Source organism: Sapajus apella, unplaced genomic scaffold (genome assembly GCF_009761245.1).
Source record: "Sapajus apella isolate SASKATOON/1434 unplaced genomic scaffold, GSC_monkey_1.0 scaffold12, whole genome shotgun sequence".
Taxonomy (NCBI): domain Eukaryota; kingdom Metazoa; phylum Chordata; class Mammalia; order Primates; family Cebidae; genus Sapajus; species Sapajus apella.
In genome coordinates this window covers 7,582,451-7,599,654 of record NW_022436952.1, presented here as the reverse complement: position 1 = coordinate 7,599,654, position 17,204 = coordinate 7,582,451, and the positions used below count along the sequence as shown (strand labels likewise).

Genomic DNA, 17,204 nt, shown 5'->3' with positions numbered 1-17,204 from the left:
GGCTCACGCCTGTAATCCCAGCGCTTTGGGAGGCCAAGGCAGGCGGATCACTAGGTCGGTGGTTCAAGACCAGCCTGGCCAACATGATGAAACCCTGTCTCTACTAAAAATACAAAAATTAGCCAGGCGTGGTGGCGGACACTTGTAATCCCAGCTACTCTGGAGGCTGAGGCACAAGAATCGCTTGAACCTGGGAGGTGGAGGTTGCAGTGAGCCGAGACCCAGCTTGGGCAACACAGCGAGACTCCGTCTCAAAACAAAAACAAACAAACAAAAATATCCGGCTAAACAAAGCTGGCATTTTACAGTTGAGAAACGGAGGCTCAGATGGGTAGAATGACTTTACCCAAACGGCCCCCCTAATTTGCCCACCCTCTGGGTTGGCGAGGTAAAGTATAGATTTGCTTTTGACTTATGCACAATCTGTCTACGGCCATAGACCTGGAGTCCCGCTGCCCACTACCACCACGTGTGGCAGAGAAGGAGACAGCCAGGGCCCAGGTCAAAGGGGAAGTGTTCGGGGGCAGGGTGGGCGACACGCTGACCGCTCTCACTTCCCACCTGCTGGATGCTCCCTGTCCCTAGAGGGGGGGCCACCCTGCAGTCCACTCAAGGACACTGGCTCCTCCTAGCGGATGTAGGGAGCATTACTTTTTGTCCCAGGTCAGCTTGGAAGGCAAGTCCCTGGAGCATAGGACCTCAGTACCCTCTGACCAGTCACTGAATTGGGCCCAGTCCCAGTTGCTTATCTCCCAGCAGAAACTCCGCCTCCCCATGTAGGAGACATTTGCTCTGGCCGGAGCTGAGACTTGACCCCAGCAAGACTCCTTCCCAGACCACATCTGGGGTGCTTCCACAGCGTCCTGAGGAGGCAGGAGGCTCGAGCCATCCACAGCCCGCCCTGTCCCATCCAAATGCTTCTGGCCAGCCTGAGAGCCCCTTGGGGCCGAGTGCTGGCTTCACCTCTGTTTCCTTAGAGTCTGACACACAGCCTCTCATGTACTGGGTGCTCCACACTTAGCCACTACCTCATCCCTTCTGGTCCGGGTCCCTGCAGGCCAGTCTCCTGCCCTGACCCCTCCACCTGACCTCTAGAGAACACAGGGGACTCAGAGCCCTTCCCGGGGCTTTGTCAGCACTTCCCAGAGTCCATCTGTTTTCTTTTTCCACATGGGCTTTTAGGAGCTGAAAATTTTTGCCTATTGGAAGAGCCTAGGGGAGGTGAAGGGGTGTGATTTTCATGTTGAGTTAGTTGTAAGTCACCTTGAAAAAAAATGGTGAAGAAAATGGAAAGAATGGCTGGGCGTGGCAGCTCATGCCTATAATCCCAGCACTCTGGGGGGCTCAAGCAGGCAGATCACCTGAGGTCAGGAGTTTGAGACCAGCTTGGCCAATATAGTGAAACCCCGTCTCTACTAAAAATAAAATTAAAAAAAAAATTAGTCAGGCGTGGTGGTGAGCAACTGTAATCCCAGCTACTCGGGAGGCTGAGCATGAGAATTGCTTGAACCTGGGAGGCAGAGGTTTCAGTGAGCCGAGATCACGCCACTGCACTCCAGCCTGGGCGACAGAACAAGAATCTGTCTCAAAAAAAAAAAAAAAGAGTTAATTGTCTGGCATCCAATTAGGATGAAATGTCTTATCACTCCTGGCTGTGACTACATTTCTGAGGATGCAGGAAGAGTCCTGTGTGAGGAGGACATCCTGCCCTGGGGATGAGCTTGGATGTGATTGTAATAGCACCTAGAATTTACATAGCCTTGAAGTGTGCTTTCATTTATTTATTTTTTTTCTTGAGACGAGGGTCTCACTATGCTGCTCAGGCTGGCCTCAAACTCCTGAGCTCAAGAAATCCTCCTACTGGCCGGGCGCGGTGGCTCAAGCCTGTAATCCCAGCACTTTGGGAGGCCGAGGTGGGTGGATCACGAGGTCAAGAGATCGAGACCATCCTGGTCAACATGGTGAAACCCCATCTCTACTAAAACTACAAAAAATTAGCTGGGCATGGTGGCACGTGCCTGTAATCCCAGCTACTCAGGAGGCTGAGGCAGGAGAATTGCCTGAACCCAGGAGGCGGAGGTTGCGGAGAGCCGAGATTGCGCCATTGCACTCCAGCCTGGGTAACATGAGTGAAAAAACAACCCCAAAAAAAAAAAAAAAAAAAAAGAAAGAAATCCTCCTACTTCAGCACCTGCAGTAGCTGGGACTACAGGTGTGTGCCACTGTGCTTGGCAACCTTGAGGTGCTTTTGTGCACCACTTTGGAGCATGAGAGCTGTGCTCGTTTTGCAGAGCAGGAAACTAAGGCCAAATGTGTTGTTGCTCAAGATCACAGAACTGGCAAGAACGACAAGGCTGGGATCTAACCCAGGCCTCCTGATTCTCGAGTTCGGTGGCTTTCCCTACAACAGAGTCTCCCTTTGCATGATCTTTGACCTTTCAGAAGCCTGCTTGGTTATCACCTCAGGCTTAGTGACCTGGGGAGAAGAGATTCACAGGACGGACGGAGTTACAAGGTCCAGCCTTCCTCCCTTCCTTCTCCAGCCCTCCTTCCCTTTCTTTCTTCTTTCCAATGAATTCTGTGCTCTGTGTGTCAGGCCCTGGGCTCTGAAGGCCAGGAGATCCTCTCTAGTCACTTCTCTGAGTGCTGGCAGCTGTGCTGTGCCAGGCGGGGAACAGCATGAAGGAAGGGAGGAGCTGATCACAAACAGCTGGTCTACCCAGGTCACTGCCCAGGAGGCCTCTGTGGACTTAGCCTCAGCTCAGGGCCCTGAGATGACAAGGTCAGTGTCTCCCTATTCTGCGTGTTGGATGGCAGTGGGTGGAGTAGAACAGTGTTACCAAAGTCCCTGGAGAGCTGAAGCCATGAAGGAGGGAGGCAGGAGTGGTCCTAAAGAGGCTGCAGTCGTCACTGCCAGAAACACAGCCCAAAGCAAGGGGAACAAGAAGGAAATACCCGACTTCCCTCCCAGGCCATTCCCTGCCAGGGCCTCCCATTGGCTACAGACACCTGGAGGCAGCTGCCCAGTGAGCCAGGTTGATGTAAGCCCCAGGGGCCGTCTTCTCTACTCAGAGTGCAGGACAGCAAATGCATCTGGGGATCTGGGGTTCCACCAGGAAGAACAAGCACACTCATATACACTTAGTATTCCCAGGGTCTAACACAGTGTCCGATACACAGTAGGCACTCAAGAAATACTTGGAAAATGAGGCCGGGCACGATGGCTCACGCCTGTAATCCTGGCAGTTTGGGAGGCCGAGGCGGACGGATCACCTGAGGTCAGGAGTTTGAGACCAGCCTGACCAACATGGAGAAGCCTCATCGCCACTAAAAATACAAAATTAGCTGGGCGTGGTGTCCCATGCCTGTAAGCCACAGCACGGTCCGAAACACAAGGGCCCCAAAGATAAGTTGACATGGTCCTGGCCTCCAGGAGTTTGGGGAGTGGACAAAGCCGAGATACAAGTGACCTCGTGCTAAGGCAGCCACCCTGTCTGTGGGGAAGGCACAGCACTTCCAGATTTCACTGCAATAAAGAAAACAGGTGAGAGGAAGAGAATGAGCAGGACACAGACTCTGGGCACCCCACTAGCAGGCCTCTGAGAGCCATTGTGGAGGAAGGCCAGGTTACCAAGGGAAGGCAGCGTCAGGACAGGAAGAGACTCGAGCTCACCCTCGTCCCAGAGACCAGCCGACCAGTCTGCCCACCTCCCTTCCTTCTTTACCTCCATCACCATGAGAAGTCCAAGCCTGGGTGTTCACCTAGCATCACGCTGCCTCTCAGGCCTCACATGGCTCTGCTCGTCTCCAACCCGACTCAGTCCCCAATCCCTCCCTGCCCCGCACCCCCCAGTCCTCCTCGCTCATCCACCGGCCCTGTGGTGCTTCTAGTCTGTGATTGGCAAATTCTCCTCTGTCTTCATCTCTGCCCAGAACACCGCCCCACTTCCCGGCACCTCTTCTGCAGCCTTCTCAACCAGGGCTTAGAGTGGAGTAACAGTGGGCTTCTTTACTTTATTCTTGATTTTAGAAGAAAACGTTCCGACTTCCATCTCTTCCTTTTTGTCTTTTTTTCAGTTCCTTTTTGTGTTAATAGCATCTTGTTCTAGTCTCATGTATGGTAGTATCTTTCCTTTTACCTGAAGATATCAAGAATAGGGTATGTTTGTTTCGATTTCCTGTGCTCCTCGTCTCTGATTCAGCCACGTTTTTTGTGTTGTTTTTGTTTTGCTTTGTTTATTTTTGCTTGTTTTGATTTTCTCTTTCATGTATGGCTTTTCTCACACGGACTTAAATCATGTGCGTCTGATCATTTATAATAACAGGCGGCTGGTTTAGTTCTCAAATCCTTTCTTCTCGTATATTTGGCTGCCTGGCTAGAGACTACATTTTTCAATCCTCCTTTGTGACTACAGCAGGTCATGCAACCAAGCTTTCAACAATGAAATGGAGTGGAAAGTGTATATGCTGCTGCTGCCTCATTTGCTTAAAACAAAATTGCTGTCCGCAGTTTCCTCCACTTTCCCTTTCCTGCAATCCAGAACAGTTGGCCCCTGCTTAGATGAAGATAATCTTTTAGGGGATGAAAAACCAACAAAAGAAACCTGGGTCTATGAATAACCAAGGGAGCAGAAAGAAATTAGCTTGCATCTTCTTTAGTCCACTGTATTCTGGAGTCTCCTTGGAACAGCAGTTAAGACTTTAACTAATATCCCAACTAATACAAGCACTGAAAAGCTGATTGGAAGCGTATGTGCATCAGTGTGTCAATGTTAACCAGTGGTGAGTTTTACTCCAAGGAGCTTCTCCACGTATAATCCACATAACCCTGCTGGTCCTTGAGACCCTTTCAGGGGGTACTTGAAGGCAAAATTATTTTTGTGATAATACTAAGCCATTATTTATTTTTTACATTTGCATTCTCTCCTGACTGCAGTAGAGTTTTTCAGAGGCTGCATCACTTATGATAGCAAAACAAATTGAATGAAGAATCCGAGATAGACAAAAATGTCAAACAATGTCACTCTTCTCACTAGATAGTTTTGTTTGGGAAACTATTGTAATTTTTCACAATATTATGTAAACACGTAATGGGTTTCTTATTGTTATTCTTTTTTTTCTTTTAGACAGTCGTGCTCTGTTGCCCAGGCTGGAGCGCAGTGGCACAATCACAGCTCACTGCAGCCTCGATAGCCCCACACTCAAGCAATCCTCCCACCTCAGCCTCCCAAGTAGATGGGACAGGTGTGACGCCATACCTGGAAAATTTATTTTTTGTAGAGACAGCATCTGTCTATATTGTCCAAGCTGGTCTCAAACTCCTGGGCCCAAGTGATCCTTCTGCTTGAGCCTCCCAAAGTGCTGGAATGACTGGTGTGCGCCACTGTGACTGGCCTGTCATTCTTAAGCGGGTAACATTTAATTATTTTGTTTTAATTTGAAATATATATAATTCCTATGTTAAGGTTCTTTGCAGTACTTAGCAACTTTTAAAAATATGAAGGCATCCTAAGATCCAAAAGTTTAAGTATCTGTCATGTTTGTTGCTGCTGCCAGCCACTCACACATACCATCCAGGGGCCTTAGAATAGGTCCACCCTGCCCAGTACCATGCTGTTTTGGTTACTATAGCTCTGCAGTATAATTTGAAGCCAGGTAATGTGATTCCTCTAGTTTTGTTCTTTTTGCTCAGGATAGCTTTGAATATTCAGGGTCTTCTGTGATTCCATATAAACTTTGGGATTTTTTTTCTTCTATTTTTGTGAAGAATGCCATTGACATTTGGATAGGCATTACATTGAATCTGTAGACTGCTATGGGTAGTATGGGTATTTTAACAATATTGATTCTTCCAATCTATGAACATGGAATATCTTTACATTTTTTGTGTCCTCTTCAGTTTCTTTCACCAATGTTTTATAGTTTTCATTGTAGAGATCTTTCACTTCTTTGGTTAAGTTAATTCCTAGGTATTTAGTTTTTGGCTGGGAGCAGTGGCTCACACCTGTAATCCCAGAACTTTGAGAGGCCTAGGAGGGGGAATTGCTTGGCTCAGGAATTCAAGGCCAGCCTGGGCAACATGGTAAAACCTTGTATCTACAAAAATTAGTTGGGCACGGTTTTGTGCACCTGTGGCCCCAGCTACTCAGGAGGCTTAGGCAAGAGGATTGCTTGAACCCTGGAAGTTGAAGCTGAAGTGAGCCAAGATTATGCACTGCACTCCAGCCTGGGCGACAGAGCAAAACCCTGTCTCAAAAATAAAAATAAATGAATTTCATTGTGGCTATTGTGAAATTGCTTTCTTGATTTCTTTTTCAGATTGATTGTTATTGACATCTAGAAATGCTACTGAGTTTTTAAGGTTGATTTTGTATCCTGCAACTTCACCGAATTTGTTTATCAGTTCTAGTAGCTTTTTGGTGGTATTTTGAAATAACCCAGTCAGACCAAAACTAAAAAAAAAAAAAAAGGAAGAAGAAGACAAAGAAGAAATACATGGGACACCATAAGGCAACCAAATATTAAAATTGGGGATTTCCAGAAGGCAAAGAGATAGGCAAAGTCATAGAAAACCTATTTGACAAAATAATAGCTGAAAAATTCCCCCAAGTCTTGCAAAAGATATAGACATCCAGATATAAGAAGCTTAAAGATTCTCAAATATATTCGGTCAAAAACAGAGAATTCTACAAACAGCAAGAGCAGGTCAGGTATGGTAAGTCACACCTACGATTCCAGCATTTTGGGAGGCCAAAGAAGGGGAATCCCTTGAGCCCAGGAGTTTATGACCAGCTTGGGCAACATAGTGAGACTTCATCTCTATAAATAATGTAAAAATTAGCCACTCGTGGTGGCGTGTACCTATGGCTCCAGCTACTCAGGAAGCTGAGGTGGAAGAATCTCTAGAGCCCAAGTAGTCAAGGCTGCACTGAGCCATGATCAAACCACTGCACTCCAGCACGGGCAACAGAGCAAGACCCCATCTCAAATATATATATTTAGCAAGAGAAAAGCAACAACTCACATAAAAGGAAATCCCCACCAGGCTAACAGCAGATTTCTCAGCAGAAACTTAGCAAACCAGAAGAGAATGGAATGATATATTTATTTTTTTTATTTATTTATTTTTTTTTGAGACGGAGTCTCGCTCTTGTTACCCAGGCTGGAGTACAATGGCGCGATCTCGGCTCACCGCAACCTCCGCCTCCTGGGTTCAGGCAATTCTCCTGCCTCAGCCTCCTGAGTAGCTGGGATTACAGGCACACACCACCATGCCCAGCTAATTTTTTGTATTTTTAGTAGAGACGGGGTTTCACCATGTTGACCAGGATGGTCTCGATCTCTTGACCTCGTGATCCACCCGCCTCAGCCTCCCAAAGTGCTGGGATTACAGGCTTGAGCCACCGCGCCCGGCCTGGAATGATATATTTAAAGCGCTGAAAGTGGGGGAAGGGGGAACTCCCAGTCAAGAATAATACTATACCCAACAACACTATCCTTCAAAAATAAAGGAGAAATAAAGTCTTCCCCAGACGAGCAAAAACTGGGAGAATTAATTACCTCTAGACAGGTCCTACAATAAATTCTTAATGGAATCCTACATCTAGAAGCAAAAAGACAATATCTACCATCATCAAAACACATGCAAGTATAAAACTCACTAGTAGAGTAGACACCTGAATGAGAAAGAGAAAGGACTCAAACATTAGCACCACAGAAAACCACCAAACTGCAATGATATACAATAAGAGAGAAAGAAAGAAAGAAAGAACAGATATACAAAACAACCAGAAAACAACAAAAATGACAGGAATAAGTCCTCACATATCAATAATAACCTTGAATGTAAGCAGACCAAATTCCCCACTTAAAAGATATAGTCTGGCTGAATGGATTTTTTTAAATGATGCCACTATATGATGCCTATAAAAATACTCACTTCACCTGTAAAGACATATTTAGAATGAAAGTGAAGGAATGAAAAAAGATATTCCATGCAAATGGAAAACAAAAGCAAGCAGAAATAGCTATAATTATATCAAGTAAAACAGACTTTAAATTAGAAACACTGAGGAAAAAAAACCAAAGAAGGTCATTATATAATCATTAAAGGATCAATTCAGCAAGAGGATATAATAATTCTAAATATATACGCGACCAACATTTGAGCATCCAGGTACATAAAGCAAATATTATTAGATCTAAAGGAAGAGATAGGCCAGGCACGGTGGCTCATGCCTGTAATCCCAGCACTTTGGGATGCCAAGGCAGGAGGATCACTTGAGCCCAGGAGTTCAAGACCAGCCTGGGCAACATGGGAAGACCCCCACCTCTACAAAAGTACAAAAAATTAGCCAGGCATGATGGCATGCACCTGTAGTCCTAGCTACTGGGGAGGCTGCAGTGGGAGGATTGCTTGAGTCTAAGAAGTCAAGGCTGTAGTGAGCTCAGATTGTGCCACTGCATTCCAGCCCGGGTGACAGAGTGAGACCCTGTCTCCTAGATGGATGGATGGATAGATAGGTAGGTAGATAGATAGATAGATAGATAGACTCCAATATAGTAATAGTTGGAGACATCAACACCCCACTCTCAGTAATGGATAGATCATCTAGACAGAAAATCAACAAATAAACCCTGGACTTAAACTACACTCCAGACCAAGTGCACCTAGCATTTGCCAAACATTTCATCTAACAGCTGCAAATACATAATCTTTTTTTTTTTCTTTTATTTTTGAGATGGAGTTTTGCTTTTGTTGCCCAGGCTGGAGTGCAGTGGTGCAATCTCAGCTCACTGCAACCTCTGCCTCCTAGTTCAAGCAATTCTCCTGCCTCAGCCTCCAGAGTGGCTGGGATTACAGGCACCCGCCACCATGCCCAGCCAATTTTTGTATTTTTAGTAGAGACGGGTTTCACAATGTTGACCAAGATATTCTCAATCTCCTGACCTTGTGATTCACCCACCTTGGCCTCCCAAAGTGCTGGGATTACAGGCATGAGCCACAGCGCCCGCCCAGAATATATAATCTTCTTATCAGCACGTGGAACATTCTCCACGATAGACCACATGTTAGGACACAAAACAAGTCTTAGAAATTTTTGAAAAATCAAAATCATATCAAGTATCTTCTCAATAAAAGGAGAAACTTTGGAAACTGTAAAAACACATGGAACTTAAACAACGTACTTTTTCTTTTTGACGGAGCCTCACTCTGTCACCCACACTGGAATAGTAGTGTGATACCAGTTCACTGCAACCTCCATCTCCTGGGTTCAGGTGATTCTTCTGCCTCAGCCTCCCAAGTAGCTGGGATTATGGGCGTGCACCATCACACCTAGGTAATTTTTGTATCTTTAATAGAGTGGGGTTTTACCACATTGGACAGGCTGGCCTCAAAGTCCTGGCCTCAAGTGATCCACCTCAGTCAGCCTCCCAATGTGCTGAGATTATAGGCATTAGCCATCATGCCTGGCCAACAACATACTCTGAAATGATTATTGGGTCAATGAACAAATTAAGAAGGGTATCAAATAATTTCTTGAAACAAATGAAAATGGAAACACAACATACCAAAATATATAGGACACAGCAGAAGCAGCGCTAGGAGAGAAATTGATAGCAGTAAGCGCCTACATCAAAAAAATAGAAAGTTTTCAAATAAGCAACCTAACAGTGCACCCCAAGGAACTAGAAAAGCAAGAACAAACCAACTCCAAAATTAGGAGAAGGAAAAGAATAATAACATTACAGTACAGCAAAACAAAATAGAGACTGAGAAATATTTAATTGATGAAGTTAAACATTATTTGTTTCAATGGATAAACAAAATCAATAAACTGCTAGCTAGACTCACCAAGAAGAAAAGAGAGGAGACCTAAATAAATAAAGTCAGAAATAAAAAAATGAGACATTACTCCTGAGATGTTTAATCGGCACTAGATTAAAAAAAAGAAGAAGAAAATAAAAAATGAGACATTACAACTGTTTCCAGAGACATACAAAAATTCATCAGAGACTATTATGAACAAACTATACACAAATAAATTGGAAAACCTAAAGACAATGGATAACTGGACACATACAATCTACCAATATTGAACCGGGAAGAAACAGAAAACTTGAAAAGACCCATAACGAGTAATGGAATTCAATTAGTGATAGAAAGTCTCCCAAAACCGAAAAGCCGAAGACCAGATGGCTTCACTGCTGAATTCTACCAAACTTATAAAGAAGAAATAATACCAATTTTCTCAAACTCTTCCAAAAACTGAAGAGGAAGAAATTCTTCCTAACTCATTCTATAAGGCCAGAATTACCCTGACACCAAAATCAGACAAAAACACAACAAAAAAAGAAAACAGGCCAATATCCCTGAGGAACATAGCTGCAAAAAACCCTCCACTAAATACTAGCAAACCAAATCCAACAGCACATCAAAAGGATAATACACCATGATCAAGTGGGATTTACTCCAGAAATGCAAAGATGGTTCAATATGCACAAATCAATAACCAGGGATACATCACATCAGCAGAATGAAGGACAAAAACCATGTGATTGTCACAATAGTTGCAGAAAAAGCATTCAATAAAATTCAACATCCTTCATGATAAATATTCTTAACAAATTAGGCATAGAAGAAACATACCTCAACTTAACAAACTCCATAAATGACAAACCACAGCTATCATCATACTGAGTGTGGGAATGCAGGAATGCTTTTCCTCTAAGAACTGGAAGAAGATAAAGATGCCTGCTTTCATCACTCTTAATCCACATAGTCCTGAAAGTCTTAGCGAGAGCAATCAGGCAACAGAAAGAAATTAAAGTAAAAGGCATCCAAATCGGAACAAAGGAAGTCAGGCCAGTCCGAAAGTAGTGAGTTACCTCAACCTCACAGTAAGTTACAAATCGAACTCCTTGTTCTACTCTTTCCCCACTTCTCACTACTGCACTTGACTAGTCTTAAAACAAAAAAAAAAAAAAAAAAAAAAGGAAGTCAAATAGTCTCTCTTTAGAAAAATCTAAGCACTTCACCAAATATCTCTTAGAACTGATAAATTCACTAAGGTTGCAGGATACAAAATCAACATACGAAAACTAGCATTTCTATACACCAATAACGAATTAGCTGAAAGAAACCAAGTAAGCAACCCTGGCTGGACGTTGTGGCTCATGCCTGTAATCCCATCAGTTTGGGAGGCCGAGGGGGGTGGATCACCTGAGGTCGGGAGTTCGGGACCAGCCTCACCAACATGGAGAAACCCCATCTCTGCTAAAAATACAGAACATTAGCTGGGCGTGGTGGTGCATGCTTGTAATCCCAGCTACTCAGGAGGCTGAGGCAGGAGAATTGCTGAACCTAGGAGATGGAGGTTGCAGTGAGCCAAGATCGTGCCATTGCACTGCATCCTGGGCAATAAGAGTGAAATCCTGTCTCAAAAAAAAAAAAAAAAAAAAGGCAACCCTACTACCTAGAAATAAATTTAATGAAGGAGGAAAAAGACCTCTACAACAAAACTACAAAACACTGATGAAAGAAACTGGACAGGACAAATGGAAAACAAATGGAAAGACATCTCGTGTTCATGGATTGGTAGATCGGAAGAATTAGTATTGTTAAAATGACCATTTTTTTTTTTTTTTTTGAGACAAGGTCTTGCTCTGTCACCCAGGCTGCAGTGCAGTGGCACAGTCACAGCTCACTGCAGCCTTGACCTTCCAGGCTCAAACGAGCCTCTCACCTTGGCTTGACAAGTAGGTGGAATTACAGGTACATCCCACCACACCCAGCTACTTTTTGTTTTGTAGAGATGGCGTCTCACTTTGTGGTCCAGGCTAGTCTCAAACTCCTAGGCTAAAGCAATCCTCTGGCCTTGGCCTCCCGAAGTGCTGGGATTACAGACGTGAGCACCATGCCCAGCCCTCATGTTCTTATTCCTATGTGGGGGCTAGAAGAGTTGATCTTATGGAGGTGAAAACTAGAATGATAGTTACCAGAGGCTGGGAAGGAGGGGAGGTTGGCTAATATGTAAAAACCTACAGTTAGGGCTGACTGTGGGAAACTCGAAGACAAGCTCCCGTCTCCCTGTGGGAAACCTTCTAGCAACAGGCTGGGTCTGCAGTGGACCGCAGTGGCCACCTTCCTCTATGCGGAGGTCTTTGTTGTGTTGCTTCTCTGCATTCCCTTCATTTCTCCCAAAAGATGGCAGAAGATTTTCAAGTCCTGGCTGGTGGAGTTGGTAGTGTCCTGTGGCAACACGTTCTTTGTGGTTCTCATTGTCATCCTTGTGCTGCTGGTCATCAATGCTATGCATGAGATTTGGAAGTATGATGATGTGACTGAGGAGGTGAACCTCCAATCCTGGGCCATGGAGCACTTCCACATGAAGCTTTCCCATGCCCAGAGGAATCTCTACATTGCTGGCTTTTCCTTGCTGCTGTATTTCTTGCTTAGACACCTGGTGATTCTCATCTTACAGCAGGCTGGACTCTGAAGAAGCCTTTAATAAGCAGTGAGGCAGAGTGCTAGTGAGGCAGCCAAGAAGCACAAGGAGGAGAATGACAAGCTCAAGAAGGGAGCTGCTGGCCCGGCATGATGGCTCACGCCTGTAATCTCAGCACTTTGGGAGGCTGAGGCAGTCAGATCACCTGAAGTTGGGAGTTCAAGACCAGCCTGGCCAACATGGAGAAACCCCATCTCTGCTAAAAATACAAAATTAGCCGGGTATGGTGGCGCATGCCTGTAATCCCAGCTACTCAGGAGGCTGAGGGCAGGAGAATTGCTTGAACCTGCGAGGCAGAGGTCGCGATCGAGCCATTGCACTGCAGCCTGGGCAACAAGAGCGAAACTCCATCTCAAAAAACAAACAAAAAAAGGAGCTGCTGTTGACGGAGGCAAGTTGGACATCTGAGGTGAAGTTGGAGGGACAGAACAGGAGCCTGAAGGCTGACCTGAAAAGCTGGCCAGCACTAAGTAAAAACAAGAGAAAGCTGAAAACCAGGCTCCGGCCACGCAGAAGCAGTCCGAGGGCCTCAGCAAGGAGTACGACCCTGCGGGAGGGGCACGCAAAGCTGCAGAATGCAGTAGATGGTCCCACCGACAAAGAGGAGGAGTGAGGACCTCCCTGCTCCCGGCCTGCAGCTGGCTCCCACCTGCCCCGCACGGCTGCTTCCTGAGAGCCTGGCCTCTCCCTCCAGTACTTCTGTTCGTGCCCTTGTGCTTCCCCTATTCCCTTCCACAGCGCATAGCTCGTCATCTCGGCCCCTGTCCACACTCTCCCAGCACAGCACATGGGACCTGATTACCACACGTTCAGAATGCGTTCGCTGTCATCCTGCGTGGCCTGGCGCAGCCCTGGCTTCCACACCTGAGCGTGGAGGGCACGAGTTAGTTGCAGTCTGGCTTGCGGTGGGGCTGGCTCCCTGTTGGTTTGAGCCCCCTTTTTGTTTTGCCTTCTGGGTGTTTCCTTTGGTCCTACAGGAGGGTGGGTGAAGCAGGTGGCCTGGAGTTTCTCTTGAGGGCATAGTGTGTAAAATACAACAACAACAAACATACAGTTCGATAGAAAGAATAAGCTCCAGTGTTTGATGGCACATTAGAATGACTAGACTAAACAGTAATTTATTGTGTATTTCAAATAGATAGAAGACTTGAAATGTTCTGGACACAAAGAAATAATGTTGAAGGTAATGGATATCCTAAATACCAATTTGATTATTAGACATTGTATGCATGTATCAAAATATCACATGTACACCATATCTATATACAATTATGTATATATTTACAAATTAAAATTGTGTGTGTGTGTGTATATATATATATATATATTTTTTTTTTTTGAGACAGAGTTTCACTCTTGTTGCCCAGCATTAGCACCATCTCGGCTCACTGCAACCACCGCCTCCCGAGTTCCAGTGATTCTCCTGCCTCAGCCTCCTGAGTAGCTGGGATTACAGGCATGCACCACCACATCCAGCTAATTTTGTATTTGTTTTAATAGAGATGGGGTTTCTCCATGTTAGTCAGGCTGGTCTCAAACTCCCGACCTCAGGTGATCCACTGGCCTTGGCCTCCCAAAGTGCTGGGATGACAGGCGTGAGCCACCGCACACGGTCAATATATACATATTTTTAGACACAGTCTGGCTCTGTTGCCCAGGCTGGAGTGTGGTGGTGCAATCTCAGCTCACTGCAACTTCCCCCTGCTGGGTCAAGCGATCCTCCCACCTCAGCCTCCCCAGTAGCTGGGAGCACAGATACAAGCCACCATACCTGGCAGTTTTTTGGTTTTTTTGAGACGGAGCCTTGCTCTCTCACCCAGGCTAGAGTGCAGTGGTACGGTCTTAGCTCACCGCAACCTCCACCTCCCGGGTTCAAGTGATTCTCTTGCCTCGGCCTTCAGAATAGCTGGAATTGTAGGCGCAAGCCACCGTGCCAGTCTAATTTTTGTATTTTTAGCAGATACAGGATTTCACCATGTTGGCCAGGCTGGTCTCGAACTCCTGACCTAAAACGATCCACCCGTTTCGGCCTCCCAAAGTGCTGGGATTGCAGGCATGAGCCACTGCAACCTGGCCTAAGATAATTTTTTAAGTCTAAGAATCACTGTGCAGCCAGATGCAGGGTGGCTGAGGTGGAAGGATCATGTGAGCCCTCTCAAATTACCAAAAATTAGCCAGGCGTGGTGGTGCACGCCTGTAATTCCAGCTACTCGGGAGGCAGAGGCAGGAGAATCGCTTGAACCCGGGAGGCAGAGGTTGCAGTGAGCCGAGATTGTGCGATTGCACTCCAGCCTGGGCAACGAGAGCAAAACTCTATCTTAAATAAATAAATAAAATTGAAAAAACCACACACGCACACTGCGGTGGGGCGGCAGCGTGGCAGCAGAGAGGTGGAAGGGAGAGGTAAGAAACAAATGATAAAGCAAATGAAGCAAATTGTTAACAATATATGAACCTGAGCCAAAGATAAACGTCCGTTCTTTTGCACCATTCTCGCAACTTTTCCAAATAAAACGTTTCTTTAAAATCACGTCCATGGGATCTGGAGTCCAAGCAGAGCCCCTTTTCTCACTCGGTGCATGACCCCAAACGAATTCGTTCCTCTCTGTTGGCCTCAGTTTTCCAGCACAGATGGTTCTCTCTGGGTCTGGTAATCAATGTCTCGTAACTCTGAGGACGTTTCCAGACAGGGCTTGGGAAGGAAGATGGCCCTTCGTTTTTTCACCACGACTTCCTCCAGAGTTTCACCTGTCTTCTTTCATCAGCTATAAACTTGCGCCTGCTAATTTTTGGCACCAGCTGGACGCCCACCTCCTCTTTCCCAGAGCCCTAAGGCTCACCTTCCGGCAGTCTTTACCTCTGTGCAGGACAGGCACGTGCATTTATCTCCAGGAAACTACAGCCCCCTAAAGGCTTTGCGGCAACACGCTTGCGGTGATTACCAAAGAGAAAACGCTTTCCTCCGCGAGCCAGCCGCTGCATAGCCTTTTGGGAGTTGTAGTTCAGCTGCAAAGGGCCGCGGAACCGGGGTAAGGTTCCAAGCCACCCTTCCCAGAACTCACAGCGCCCTTCCTTACCAATAGAAAGCGTGGATCTTGGAAAGGGGGCGGGGCAGAAGAGGAGCTGTGCGGCGCACGCGCAGTATGCGTGGTCGGGGAATTCATGTGGAGGTCAGAGTGGAAGCAGGTGAGAATGGAGGGGTCGGTAAAGGCCCGTCTCTGGGCATCTCTGCAATCCTCCTCTGCTCCGTGATGTGCACTTTGGGCAAGGAGAGTGCGTGCGTGAGTCCGCCTTGTGAGGGAAGTGAGAAGGAGCTGAGCCCGGGACGAGCCAGGGATTGCTCAGAGTAAGGGAGGTGTGCATGGGGGCAGGGTGAGGAATGATCCAGAAGCTATTAGAAAGGGAAAGGGCCGAGTGTCCCAGCCTCGGAGAAGGAAAATTTAAATGCACGGGGCGAGATCAAGGTAGTCTCAGGAGTTGAGATCTAGGAAATAGGGAGGGAGGGTTTGAAACTGGAGCGGGCAAAGACGGCGGGGCGGAGCGTTAGAAAGTTAGATGCTGAAGTAATTTCTAGTTAGGTCAACTGTGCTCAGGCCCATCCCGCCTCAGCCCCACCCTCCCACTTCTTCCAGAGCTCACTGTCACTGTACAGCTGGTTAGAGCCTTTTTCCCAAATGGGTTCTTCAATTATATTGGCCCCAGGATGTCATCCAGCTCCTGCTTTCATAAGAAGCAGGTCTTTCTTAATACACGATGTTGAGAAGCAGTATGATGAGGAGTTAAGCTGTGTTTGCTAGCATTAAACCTCTGGGTTCTAATTCTGGTTCTACCACTTAATAACTATGCGATCTTGGCTTCTCATGTAACCTCTCTGTGTGCCTCTGTTTCCTCTGTAATTATATTCTTCATAGGGTAATTGTGAGGAGTAAATAAATTGCTTTTATTAGATGGCCTCATATAAGTGTTAGCTGTTACTGTTACTTTTTTTGTTGACATCAACATGTAGCACATTTTTTGAGTTATTTTTTTAAACTGTAATTGCACCAATCCAACCACAGCCCCTTTTTGGGGGCCCACTTGTCCAGGAAATGAGAGGGTGGTTTAGTATGGTGCTAAGTTCTCTATGGATTTCAAGCCCTTGCCTTGTTTTCATTATTGAACCAAGTGTCCCAGGCACCTTACTTGAAATGATTGAGAAAGAAAAAAAGAAATCAGCCAGGCATGGTGGCTCACACTTGTAATCCCTACACTTAGGAGGCCGAGGCAGGAAGATCACTTGAGCCCAGAAGTTCGAGACCAGCTGGGGCAACATAGCAAGACCCCATCTCTGCAAAAAATGAACAGAATTAGCCGGGCATGGTGGCACACTTCTGTGGTCCCAGCTACTTGGGAAGCCGAGGTGAGAAGATCGATTGAGTCAGGGAGGTTGAGGCTTCAATGAGCTGAGATTGTGACACTTCACTCCAGCCTGGGTAACAGAGCAAGACCCTGTCTCAAAAAAAAAAAAAAAAAAGAAAAAGAAAGAGAAAAAAAAAAAGAAACTGAAAAGGAAAAAAGCAGATGAATTGATAGTACGCTTTCCAAACTCAAGAGCATTATTTATTAGGTATCCTTCAATGGATGATTTAGCACTTTCAGGAATGGGGAAATAGGTAGGTAGAGGGCTTTTTTTTTTTTTTTTTTTTTTTCTTGTGA

General features: G+C 45.9%; 1 protein-coding gene and 1 pseudogene across 3 annotated transcripts in view; both read left to right on the top strand.

Moving 5' to 3' along the window:
- The first annotated feature begins 414 nt into the window (after window positions 1–414).
- Window positions 415–12,595, top strand: LOC116552613 (annotated as a pseudogene). Its single transcript, XR_004269465.1, has 3 exons — window positions 415–528; window positions 664–776; window positions 12,053–12,595. The product of XR_004269465.1 is annotated as a B-cell receptor-associated protein 31 pseudogene (transcript).
- A 2,999-nt stretch (window positions 12,596–15,594) lies between these two features.
- Window positions 15,595–17,204, top strand: part of PHB (prohibitin) — a 13,959-nt gene continuing 12,349 nt past the window's right edge. The window contains exon 1 of one of the 2 annotated variants that reach the window (XM_032279935.1): window positions 15,595–15,695. The gene's annotated coding sequence lies outside the window, so the exon portion shown is untranslated. Of the gene's footprint in view, window positions 15,856–17,204 lie in introns of both variants that reach the window. The other variant, XM_032279936.1, reaches the window with a different exon arrangement.